Source organism: Centropristis striata, chromosome 15, assembly GCF_030273125.1.
Source record: "Centropristis striata isolate RG_2023a ecotype Rhode Island chromosome 15, C.striata_1.0, whole genome shotgun sequence".
Lineage (NCBI taxonomy): Eukaryota > Metazoa > Chordata > Actinopteri > Perciformes > Serranidae > Centropristis > Centropristis striata.
Window position 1 is genome coordinate 1 of NC_081531.1, and position 12,497 is coordinate 12,497.

A 12,497-nucleotide genomic window follows, 5' to 3' on the forward strand; every position below is an offset into this window, starting at 1 on the left:
TGTTGATATTCATCAGCTAAGTTTTAACATGATAATTTAATATTTTCTGAACTATTTGGCAGGTTTTACTCCTCATGTTGCTGCAGCGGCTCTCTGATCTAGGATCAGTTTCAGCTCGTCTTCACTTCAGTGAAAAGATCCCACCTGATAAAGCTTTTATTAAAATGTGAACTTACATCTATTACATAAATGTCTCGAGGTCGACCGAGTTTTGGATTTTTCATCAGTTTTAGTTGTGATTTTTTCTTTTCAAATTCAGTTACTTTTAGTTCGTTTTTAGAGTGAGTTTGCTGGTTTTAGTTTAGTTTTTTTTGGGAAAATTCATTCATTACCATTAACCGCAATCAGGTCGCGGGGGCTGGAGCCGATCCCAGCTGTCATTGGGCGAGAGGCGGGGTCACCCTGGTCACTCTCTCTCATTCACACCTACGGGCAATTTAGAGTCACCAATTACACCTAAGTGCATGTTTTTGGACTGTGGAGGAAGCCGGAGAACCCGTTGAGAACCCACGCTGACACGGGGAGAACATGCAAACTCCGGGAGGCGAACCGGCGACCCTCTCGCTGTGAGACGAGAGCGCTAACCACTACAACACCGTGTTTTTGGAAAATGCTTAGTTTTAGTTGAGTTTTTATTAGTTTTAGTGTTAGTTTTTATTATTTTTAGTTTAGTTTTTATTAGTTTTAGAGTAGGAATTCGACGGCGTACTCAGCTACGCTGTTGGAGTCCTGCTGCAGCTGACACAACCTCTGGGCTGCATCCTTGCCACATACTGGATGGTCAAAAACTTTACGCATCTCTAGAGTAAAGCGGTAAAAAGGTGGCCGGTTGCAGGCTAAAAACTAGAGAACACTGGGTGAGAAAAGAGCCACACATACCGAGGTTCCCGGAGTAACGTCCCGGGGCTGGGACCTGAGGTTCACGGGCAGGGAGATTAGGGTCGCTGATCGGAGCAGAGAGGAGACTTGGTCGAACTGCTGTCCCAGGTGGGTGGCGTTCGCTGAGAGGTTGTTGAGAGCATCCATGACCTCGTGGAGAGCCTTCTTGTGTTGTCCCAGGAGCAGTCCTTGCACTGAGGGAGCCTGAGACAAAGACTCGGCGTCTGCTGGGTCCATGTTGGCCAGAACGTTCTGTAATGTTTCCCTGAAGAACGGACCCAAACGCAGACAGTTGGTGAAAAAACAAAAATAGTCTTTATTATCTCAACAGATAATAAGGGCAGAGTAACTGACACAACAGGTAATCCATAATGAAGTCGGGCTGGAGACGAAGAAACGGGAACAACGGTCAGGAACAGGAACAGGAACAGGGAAAAACTCCAAGTGAAACGTTCTGGCGCTGAATGAATGGAGCGCCGAGGAAGATATACTGCAGGGTGATGAGATGATCACAGACGGCTGCGGCAGCGAGACCAGGTGGGGATGATTGTAGGGCGGAGTCAGGAAGCTGCACCCCTGCACACACACACACAGGGAAAAAACAGACAGACAAATCCACTGGGCCAACCAGAGGCCGCAACACAAACCTTTTCATAGAAAGGGTAAAGATAGCAAAATCACAGTCTCAAAGTTACTAAACTATCAATTTGGAACACTGACTACTTATTAACAAAATAAAAATATAATCAAAGTACCATATTAATATTTAGTAGTGGTTGAAAAAATATTGAGTTCTTTTCATAGAAGAGGTTAACATATCACTTATTCGTGTGCAACATTAAAAGGAACAGCGTGTATAAAGTGAAGCAAACAAAATACACAATAACTAACCTAATAGACTATTTACAGTGGAAATGTAGATAGGGAGATCATGTATGGTGTAACAAAATGGCCGACTATTAAGGGTAGACAAAGTAACAAAATGAAATTAAAATGGCGTGGTTGGCTCCAAAATCTGATCTCTGTGATTACATTACATTACATTACATGTCATTTAGCAGACGCTTTTGTCGAAAACAACTTACAATAAGTGATTCAACCTGATGGTACTAGAGATAGACCATAGGAATCAAGTAAGTACATAACTTTAAGAGCTAACTGTCATTGCTACAGGAGTGCTATATGTTAAAGAAGAAAAGAAGAGAAAGAAGAAGAAGAAGAAGAGCATTTTTATTTTTTATTTTTTTTAATATATCTGTTAGGTGACCATGACTTAACCGAGGTATTGTTGGAAGAGATAGGTCTTCAGCCTGGTGGAAGATGTACAGGCTGTCTGAGGTCCTGATGTCGGTGGGGAGCTCGTTCCACCATTTGGGAGCCAAGACAGAGAAAAGTCTGGAAGTGGTTTTGAGGCGAGTTGACCCACGCAGGGTGGGAGTCGCCAGCTGTTTGGCTGATGCAGAGCGGAGAGGACGGGCAGGGGTGTAGAGTTTGACAAGGTCCTGGATGTAAGTAGGACCTGAACCGTTAGCAGCAGAGTACGCCAGAGCTAGAGTCTTGAAGCGTATCAGCCACAGGTAGCCAGTGGAGGGAGGAGGGGTGTTGGTGAGAAAATTTGGGAAGATTGAAGACCAATCGAGCAGCTGCATTCTGGATGAGTTGTAGAGGTCGGATGGCTTTGGCAGGCAGACCTGCCATGAGGGAGTTGCAGTAGTCCAGGCGTGAGATGACCAGTGCCTGGACCAGGACCTGAGCTGCCTTCTGGGTGAGAAACGGGCGGATTCTCCTGATGTTATGCAGCAAGAATCTGCAAGATCTGGTAGTGGCGGTGATGTTTGTTGAGAGGGACAGTTGGTTGTCAAGAGTTACGCCAAGGTTTTTTGCGGTTTCTGTGGAGGCAACCACTGTGTCCTGGACAGTGATGTGGAGGTCAGAGGTCAGAGCCCTTCCCTGGGAGGTAGAGTAGCTCAGTCTTGCCCAGGTTGAGTTTGAGGTGGTGCGAGGACATCCACTGGGAGATGTCGGCCAGACATGCAGAGATACGTGCTGCTGCCTGTGTTTCAGACTGGGGAAATGAGAAGATTAGCTGGGTGTCGTCGGCATAGCTATGATAGGAGAAGCCATGCGAGTGGATGAGGGAGCCAAGGGAGTTGGTGTATATCGAGAAGAGGAGCGGACCAAGGACCGAGCCTTGAGGGACCCCGGTGGTGAGTAGACAGGGTTCTGAAACAGAACCCCTCCAAGTTACACGGAAGGTGAGACAGGGCAGAGCCAGATACTCCCAGGTGGTGAAGGGTGGAGATGAGGATCTGGTGATCCACAGTGTCAAAAGCTGCAGAAAGGTCCAGTAGAACCACCACAGAAGAAGAGAGGCCGCCTTCGCCTTGTGAAGCTGTTCAGTCACAGCGAGAAGGGCAGTCTCTGTTGAGTGGCCCTTCTTGAAACCAGACCGGTGAGGGTCCAGGAGGTTGTACCCGTGCATTCACTACTGAGCTCGTTGTTCCTGCTTCAGAGCTTTGCTCAGGACTTTTCTCTTTCTGCTTCATTCAGAGACTCTGGTTGCTAGACTGTGTTCCTGCTTCTTGTTTCCTGTCTGAGGAGAAATAAAAGATGCTCTCAATCACGGTTGTGCTGCGTTTGGATCTGGCCTGATTCATGACGGTGTCAGAGTTCAGGATGAATGAAGACAGCAGAGTCTTCTCTGATTGGACGACAGCCAAGTTAATGAGCTCGTTAACAGATTCATTAACAGGGAAACTTTCTTTCTTTTATTTACATTTATTTGTTTGTTTTGTTTTGTTCAGGAGGATTCAGACTTTATTGATCCACACAAACATCAGATCAACAGTCAGAGGTGAAGATGAGTTATGTTCAATAAGTAAAAATAAATAAGCAATAAAAAGATACATAATAGACGTTATTCCAGACATCTGCTGTCTGATTCAGGAGGAAGAAAAGATTTGTCTACAATACTTTATGTTTTATTTCAAAGTGATCTAAAAGTTCCCGGATCAGATTTTTAAAAATCCAGTAAAACAAAGTGTTGAAAACAAGGAGAAAGTAATAAAATAACAAATGTGTTCCGTTTCATTGTGAAATGCTCCGATGATAGCACTTCCTGTTGTGATCAGTTAGTTCAATCTGTTTACACACACACACACACACACACACGCTCTCAGGCAGTGCCAGTCTGTGTCCAGTAGGTGGAGTCAGTGAGTTGTTTCAGAGGTTTTCAGGCTGATGAGTTTCTGTAAACAGTAAAAAATGTTCTCATGTTTTATTTTACAGGTTTTTCTTGTTTTTGCTACATTAAGTGCAAATGCCATAAAAAAGGTAAATGACTTTTATTACAAAAATGAACTAGAAAATAAAAGTTGAAATTTGTAAATTATTATAATGGGACATTATACATTTTTTACAGTATTAAATTGTTTAATGTTCCTGAATGTTACAATCTTACAGTTAAACTTTTAATTTAATGTAAAAACTCTAAAAAGTCAAACACTTAGTCATAAACTTATTCTACAGATATTGATTTTAAATACAGATATTTCTGAATATTATCTGTATGTTTAAAGAAACTATCTGTTAAATAACTTAGTTTGCACGGTAAATGTTTCAAAACTTTTTTACCGTTCTTTTATACGTGTACTGTTAATATATATATATATATATATATTTATATGTAGATATTTAGAGGTGCAGATACTCAGAGGAAACCAGTAATCTGATTACTTTACTGCAGTACAAGTACTAATACTTACTGTGACATTAAAAGTCCTACATTGAAAACTTACTAAAGTAAAAGTACTCGTCATGCAGATTGTTTTATATGTTCAGAATATATTATTGTTCATTATTATTGATGCATTTATGTAAACAGCATTTTACTGTTTTTTATTAACTAATTTTATCTACTTAATAAACTGTTATGAGCTTTTATTAATGATAATCATTTGTTTGGGGGGAAATATCAAATCAAGTTCAACTCCTGAACAAACTTTTTATACATTAAAATAGTACAATGTTTTAATTCAGTATATTTCTCTTGTGATTAAAATGATAAATAATGAATAAAGATATAATTATTATTATTACTGATGTAGGGTTATCTGGTTACAGATACAAAATGCCTCATGCCGGGTCGTCAAAATATGTAAGAAATTGACTAAATTATTTTTAATACTTTAAGTAAATGAAAGTTTTACGAGGCACCAAACCTTTTCTTAGAAAGGGTAAAGATAGCAAAATCACAGTCTCAAAGTTATTCACTTTCAATTTGAAACACTGATTATTAATTAACGTAATAAAATATAATCAAATTACCATATTAAAATTTAGTAGACTCTTCAGCTGGAAATATAAAGTTTTTTACTGGCAGAAAAATGTTTAATGGTTATAGAGATTTAAAATGTTTATTATCTCATATTTTAACATCACAATAAAAGTCTCATGATTCAAATATCTTTTTGATCTTTTATTTTGTTGTGTAAAATTTAACAGGAAGTGGTTCACCAGTTGCTGGGCGGATTTCCAGACTTTACGATTAACATGTTTTTGAATTATTCATCAGAAAGTTAAACATTTCATCATACAACCATAACATGTGACTTCTGATGGACAGAAGACAATAACTCTGTAATATTGATGATAATAAGTCACAAATGGATCAATAAACATGGAGAGCAAGTCAAAGGAGAAACAACATAATTAAGTTTAATAACTAAGTTCAGAAACAAGGACCAGGCCTTAATCACATCCCACAAGAACCCTTTTCTCATATTGGTTTTCTTTCTCTCTCGTTAGTTCATCAGTGGTCACAATCCTACCTCCTCTCTGTGTTTGTTGGTTTTCAGGAACCTGGAACAAGACTCGCCCAGATACAAAGGAGCTGCAGGTGAACCAATGACTGTGATCCTCACAGTTATTTAGATATGATCAGATCTGGTTTATCATCATCATCACTGAGCTATCTACGCTGGTGACCAGAACTAACTACAGCTGATCACTGAGTATCAAAGATAAACTCAGTGTTTCGAGCAGGAAAACATACTGACAGCCAGCCGTCCACTGGTGAGCTAATGTTGTGTTTCCTGACAGAAAGTGTCCTCAGGGTTAGGAAAAGATGGTGGTTGGGATTTGAAAATGTATATTTGGAAAGTAATGTAAAGGTTCAGTGTGTGATTGTGGAAGAAAAGTTGATTGTTGAGTCTATTTCCCAATAAATGTAGTTTTATTTTAGGTTGTCCCCAAACGGTTAACTCCTCCACCAACAATACCTGCATGACGATTCTCAGCCACCAAGACCGCTCAACGTACTTTAATTACGTACACATACAGCTGAACGAGGCTACCGAAAACGATTTAATGCTGCTCCTACTTCTGCTGCTGCGAGCATTGCTGCGCCTGCTGCTGCATTTCCTGCTGCTACTACTGCTGCTCCTCCTCCTCCTGCTGCTACTACTGCTGCTCCTGCTGCTGCTACTGCTACTCCTGCAACTGCTCCTCCTCCAAACAATAAATAAGGTTTCATTCTGTTCCATGCTGTGACTTCTAGATTACTCCCTCCAACAGGACCTATCTCAGCTCCTTCTGCAGCTAAGAGAGCCGCTGCTGTCTCAGCTGCTCTCTTAGCTGCTTCTGCAGCTGCCCAGTTCCTTTCCTCTCTCAAGAACGTCTCGGCCATCCTGAACATCTCATCTGTGTAGTGTCCTCCACCGTTAGCTGAGACCATCTCATCTATTAGATTCAGGAACTTTCCGACCTGCTCTCTGCTTCTTTGTGCTTTGTTGTTAAACACACAGAACCTTCCATCACACCTGGAGACCAGGTCTGACACACATGTGTTGGACTGGATCAAAACCTCAATGGTCTGGCCTTCTAACTCGTCTCCATAAGTGAACAGGACCATGGTGTACTTAAGAACCTCACTGCTGAACAGTTTTTTAAGTACATCAAACAGTCTAACATCTGTGATTCTATTAATTTTGACCACGATGACGAAGGCGTGTGGTCCTGGACTGGCTGTTATTACTGACTTCATGATCTCCAGGTACAGCTGTTCTGGGGTCAGAACTTCATTGGTGAATCCTGGAGTATCCACCACTGTGACCTTTCGACCCTCCACCACTGCAGATTCAGCGACAGCCTCTGTACTGACGGATTCAAACCCACCACCTGATCTGAACCTCTCAGTCCCTAAGATGGTGTTCCCAGAGGAACTCTTTCCAGCTCCAGGTAGACCGATCAGCACGACCCTCCGGTTCATGGAAACATCAGCTGGAAGACAGAAACAAAGCGAGAGAAAAGAAGTTAGTCTGCTGCCAGTCTGGATCACTTGAATGAATGAACCTTTATTGTCATTGCACAGAGTACAAGTACAAGTACAACGAAATTGAGCCATCAACCCGTCCAGAACGCATAATACACCCACAAACAATATCACAAGGTAGACAGGACAGGAAGACAGGGTGTGAAGAGAGAGAAAATACAGCACACATGGGGAGAGGAAAGGAGGAAAAAAGCATGAAAAAAAAACCTCAGCAACATGGCATGGTACACTTTCACAACAAGAATAGACTTATGATGTGCGGGGGGGGGGGGGGCAGCATAGCCAGGCGGCCATCCGGATCTTGCAGCCAATCGGCGCAGCTCACAGACCCGCCTGTCTCGCTGGGGGTATGAAGCGTCGAAGGCGTGGGTTGGGGGGTGGTTGGGGGAGGGGATGTATGCATATCAGTATATGTGGAAGTTCGTGTGTAGGCCTGAGACCCGCCTATTGTCAAGCACCAAACAGTTAATCTCAGTTCGCTGGAATAACAAAGCGATAAGCCTGGACGTTGCTAAGGAGATGACCTTCCTTCCTGGGCCAGAGCAAAGGCAGACAGTTCAACAGGTGGTAGTGGGAGTCGAGAGGGGGGGGAGGATGGGATGGTAGTGTCTCGCTACATTCCTCAGCAGGGGAGATTAGCAACGGCCTTCGAGCCAAGGCTGTTGTTTGGGGGAAGCCAGATAAGATTGGAATTTGAGCTGTGGGTGGAAGTGGCAGCGATTTTCTGCTACTAATCCTGTCGATGGTAAAAATGTCCCTCCCGGTCTCCAGATCGATCCCTTTCCAGGGCTGCCACCCTTTCCTGGATGGTATCCACGGCGCGGTTTGTGGCCACAGTCTGAGTTCCGACAGCCCTGGCCATACATTCCATCATCACGGGCAGCTTAATGGGGCCTTTTACAGCTGACACCGTTTCCTTTGTGTTTCGATAAACCAGAGCAAAGCCCAATCCAAACAGCAAAAACCCTGTTATCATGGTTCCGAATAGGTAAACATCTTCAATGTCCTCCAGAGACAGAGGTGCCAGGCACAAGACACGCCACCTGCTCCAGGCGTCCATCGTGTATCCGGCCACAAAAGTCCCCTCAGGACACTCGGGCTCCCCTGACCCCCGACTTCTCGTCGAGAAGATGGTGTCAATTGGTGATCAAATCCATGGTTTTTGGTTTTTGAGAGCAGTGTAGAGAGAGTCTTACAAGTTAGACAGTAGACAAGACGAGACGAGAGGAGCGAAGCAGGGAAAAACACAGTGGGAGGGAGAGAGAAAAAAGATGCGACCGCCTCCGTTGAGAGCCAAACGAGATCTTTTTTTTTTTTTTTTTTTTTTTTTTTGAATGAAGTTCAATCAGTTTTACACAAGGTTTCACAAGTTGAACCAACTGTGAACCAGTTCCAGCTTCAGCAAAAGAACTAAGTTCGTTTGGTCTAAAATGACTATAAATGCCAATCACTACATAATCCAAAGACACTTTTACTTTCAATAATCTATGACACAATGATTTCACACAGTACCTGTTGGATCAGGCTGGGAGCTGAGGTGGCCTGACTTCAGCAGCAGCTGTCGAATTTGTTCTTCGTTGTCATCTTCATTGTTGAAGAGGTGAAACGCCCCTCCGAACTTTTTAACAACATCCGGAAGCAGACCTTCATCTCCATCATAAAAGATGAACTCCTCCAGTGTTGTGCCCTTTAAAGCATCTCCACCAGTGAAGAGCAGGTAACTCTGTTTCACCCCCTGATCCCCGAGGACTCTCTGAGCCACCATCACAGCCTTCAGATCCTCGTCTGTGAACCGTCCAACTCTGATCACCACCAGAAACAGACAGCATCTGGACGACTGCAGGAGCTCCTGACACAAGTCTCTAATCCCGTCTGTGTTGGAATCTAATAATCCTGGAGTGTCGAACACTGAGATCTGTTTTCCAAACACATTTCCTTCTTCGTCAGAGTTTTCTTTGGTGACTGGTTTAAATGTCAGCTTCGACTCAAACGCCTTTCGTCCCAGGATGGTGTTTCCTGAAGCACTTTTACCGACTCCTGTTTTTCCCAGCAGGACGATGGTGAGATCTGGAGGCAGAACGGGACTCATGTCTGAGGATCAGAAAACCTGCTGGAGAAAAGGATCAACTTCAATCACAAAGACTTTATCTGTGTTTGTGGAAAACCTTAACTGGTAAATACCTCCATGAACATAATGTCATCATTATTCCACACAGTGAAGTGCTTATTATGATGAATATTAATCACTGTAGGCTCGTCATCATATTGTACAAATCGGACTTTGTGGAGGACATGCAGGTGCCTGTTAAAACAAGTCCTGCAGACCATCTCGCCAACAGGACCTGGGTGCAGTGATGCGAAGCAGGATTTGCAGTTTTCAAGGTAACTTTAGGGCTATCTCTGGGCTTTCTGTCCTACAACCACTTGTGTGAGTAAATCTAAGAGAAAAGACAGAGCAGTGCAAACAAAAGGACTGCCAACCTACCAATCAGATCATTTGGAAAATTTGTAAAACAGTTTCCTCTTCGTTCATAACCAGATTGGTCAACACTTGTTAACTGACAGACTTGATAACCAGCATAGTCGGACTGCAGAGTCTGACTGGTTGTTTGGTTGACTGAGTCCAGATCGCCTGGGTATGTTGGGCTGGCTTCATAGCACAGGGTCCAACACTTGTTACTGATTCCTATTGTTGCTTTTTAAGCGTGAAATAAATGCCAACCAGAACCTGCAGGACCCTGAGGGGACAGGGTGTGAGGGCTTTTAAATCACGAGCCCTGTAACCTCAGGACTGAGGATCTTTGTCTGCTGGAACATGTCTCAGTCATACAGTGCTGACAGGTCAGAGGAGATCAGGAGAAGAAGTGTAGCCGTTTAATTCACTAGTGAGACTGATGGGTGGTCACTCGACTAGACTCATAAGGATCAGAAGATAGCACGGCATCAGTCTGGTGTACAGCTGAAACTCATAGGAACCGGCGTGATGTCTAACCACAGTTAGCTATCTATGTTAGCTAAGCTATTAAGCTTAACATCAGCAGTATTCTAGAGTGGACAATGTCATATTTAGAGTAGGCTTATAGATGTCTCATGTTAATTGAGAGTAGCATTGTAGTTGTTACAGTAAATAAACATCAAATACAAGTGTTGGGATTGTACCACAGGTGAATCTTGGGTTCATTTGTGGACTTTAACATTTGTGGACTAAATGAAACATTTTTCTGAGTCAACTCACAAAATGGCAGGTCACAGCCATTTTGTGTCTTCTCAAGAACTTCATTTCCCAGAGTGCTTGGCATTTTACGACACCTTCCAGGTCACGTCATTGGTCAAGGCACATTTGGGCACTGCAGGAGGACCACTGGTCTGCTATAAGGAAGCCAGTACTCCCTCCCCTCTCTCTCTTTCTCGACTGCCCCTACTTGGGGAAGCAGCTCCATCCGGGAGGGAACCCTTGAGCCACCAGGCCTTCCCCCCTCACCCGCTGCAGAGCCCTGCCGAGGTGAGGCCGCCTGCTCCTCAGAGAATTAATAATCAGTGTTCCAAATTGATAGTTTAGTAACTTTATGAGACTGATTTAGGTGAATTGGCTATATTTTTCTCTGTTTTACAGAGTGGTGCCCCTACGAGCTATGACTTAGAGCAAATCAAGTCATATCATTTCTTATAATTAATAATTATTTATGATAATTATTAATAATTCTTGTAGCCATCTAACCACACCTTTGAACCGTGAGATCAACACCAGTGTTGCTCAGGTTCATCCCTACATATTTGGTATCCTTATGGGAGGGATAACATTTATGATAACGCCCTTTTATTAATATATTTGACGCCCTATGCAAGGTCATCATTTATTCATAAAAGAGCCATCCTTAATTCCGAACATTTTTGGTGACCCGTGATGGAGGCGGTTGGTATCTGTAACCAGATACCCCAACATATTGGACGCCCCGTTGCGTATTCCCAACACAAGTATATTTGCAAGCACAGCTAGCTACTCTGGTAGTGATGTAACGGTAAGTTATGATGAAGTTAGACTATATACAGCTAAAATTTGAGGCTTGTGCAAGAATGGTTTATCATAATTGAGTGATATTAAGTATGGTAAGATATGATTTTAAACACTATCCTTGAGCTTGTATCCTTTTCATTCTCAGGCACTGCACAACACAACCCACCCCAGGATCCAGCTCTCCTAAGATGCTGCCCTCACCAAGACCAGTAGTAGACCACTACTACTATCACATCACCATAGACCACTACAACTATCACATCACCATAGACCACTACTACTATCACATCACCACAGACCACTACTACTATCACATCACCACAGACCACTACTACTATCGTATCACCACAGACCACTACTACTATCACATCACCACTGACCACTACTACTATCACATCACCACAGACCACTACTACTATCACATCACCATAGACCACTACTACTATCACATCACCACGGATCACTACTACTATCACATCACCATAGACCACTACTACTATCACATCACCAAAGACCACTACTACTATCACATTACCACAGACCACTACTACTACCACATCACCACAGACCACTACTACTATCACATCACCACAGACCACTATTATCACATCACCACAGACCACTACTACTGCCACATCACCACAGACCACTACTACTATCACATCACCATAGACCACTACTACTATCACATCACCATAGACCACTACTACTATCACATCACCACAGACCACTACTACTATCACATCACCACAGACCACTACTACTATCACATCACCATAGACCACTACTACTATCACATCACCACGGATCACTACTACTATCACATCACCATAGACCACTACTACTATCACATCACCAAAGACCACTACTACTATCACATTACCACAGACCACTACTACTACCACATCACCACAGACCACTACTACTATCACATCACCACAGACCACTATTATCACATCACCACAAACCACTACTACTATCACATCACCACAGACCACTACTACTATTATCACATCACCACAGACCACCACTACTACTATCACATCACCACAGACCACTACTACTATCACATCACCACAGAACACTACTACTACGACATCACCACAGACCATTATTACTATCACATCACCACAGACCACTACTACTATCACATCACCACAGAACACTACTACTACCACATCACCACAGACCATTATTACTATCACATCACCACAGACCACTACTACTATCACATCACCACAGAACACTACTACTACCATATCACCACAGACC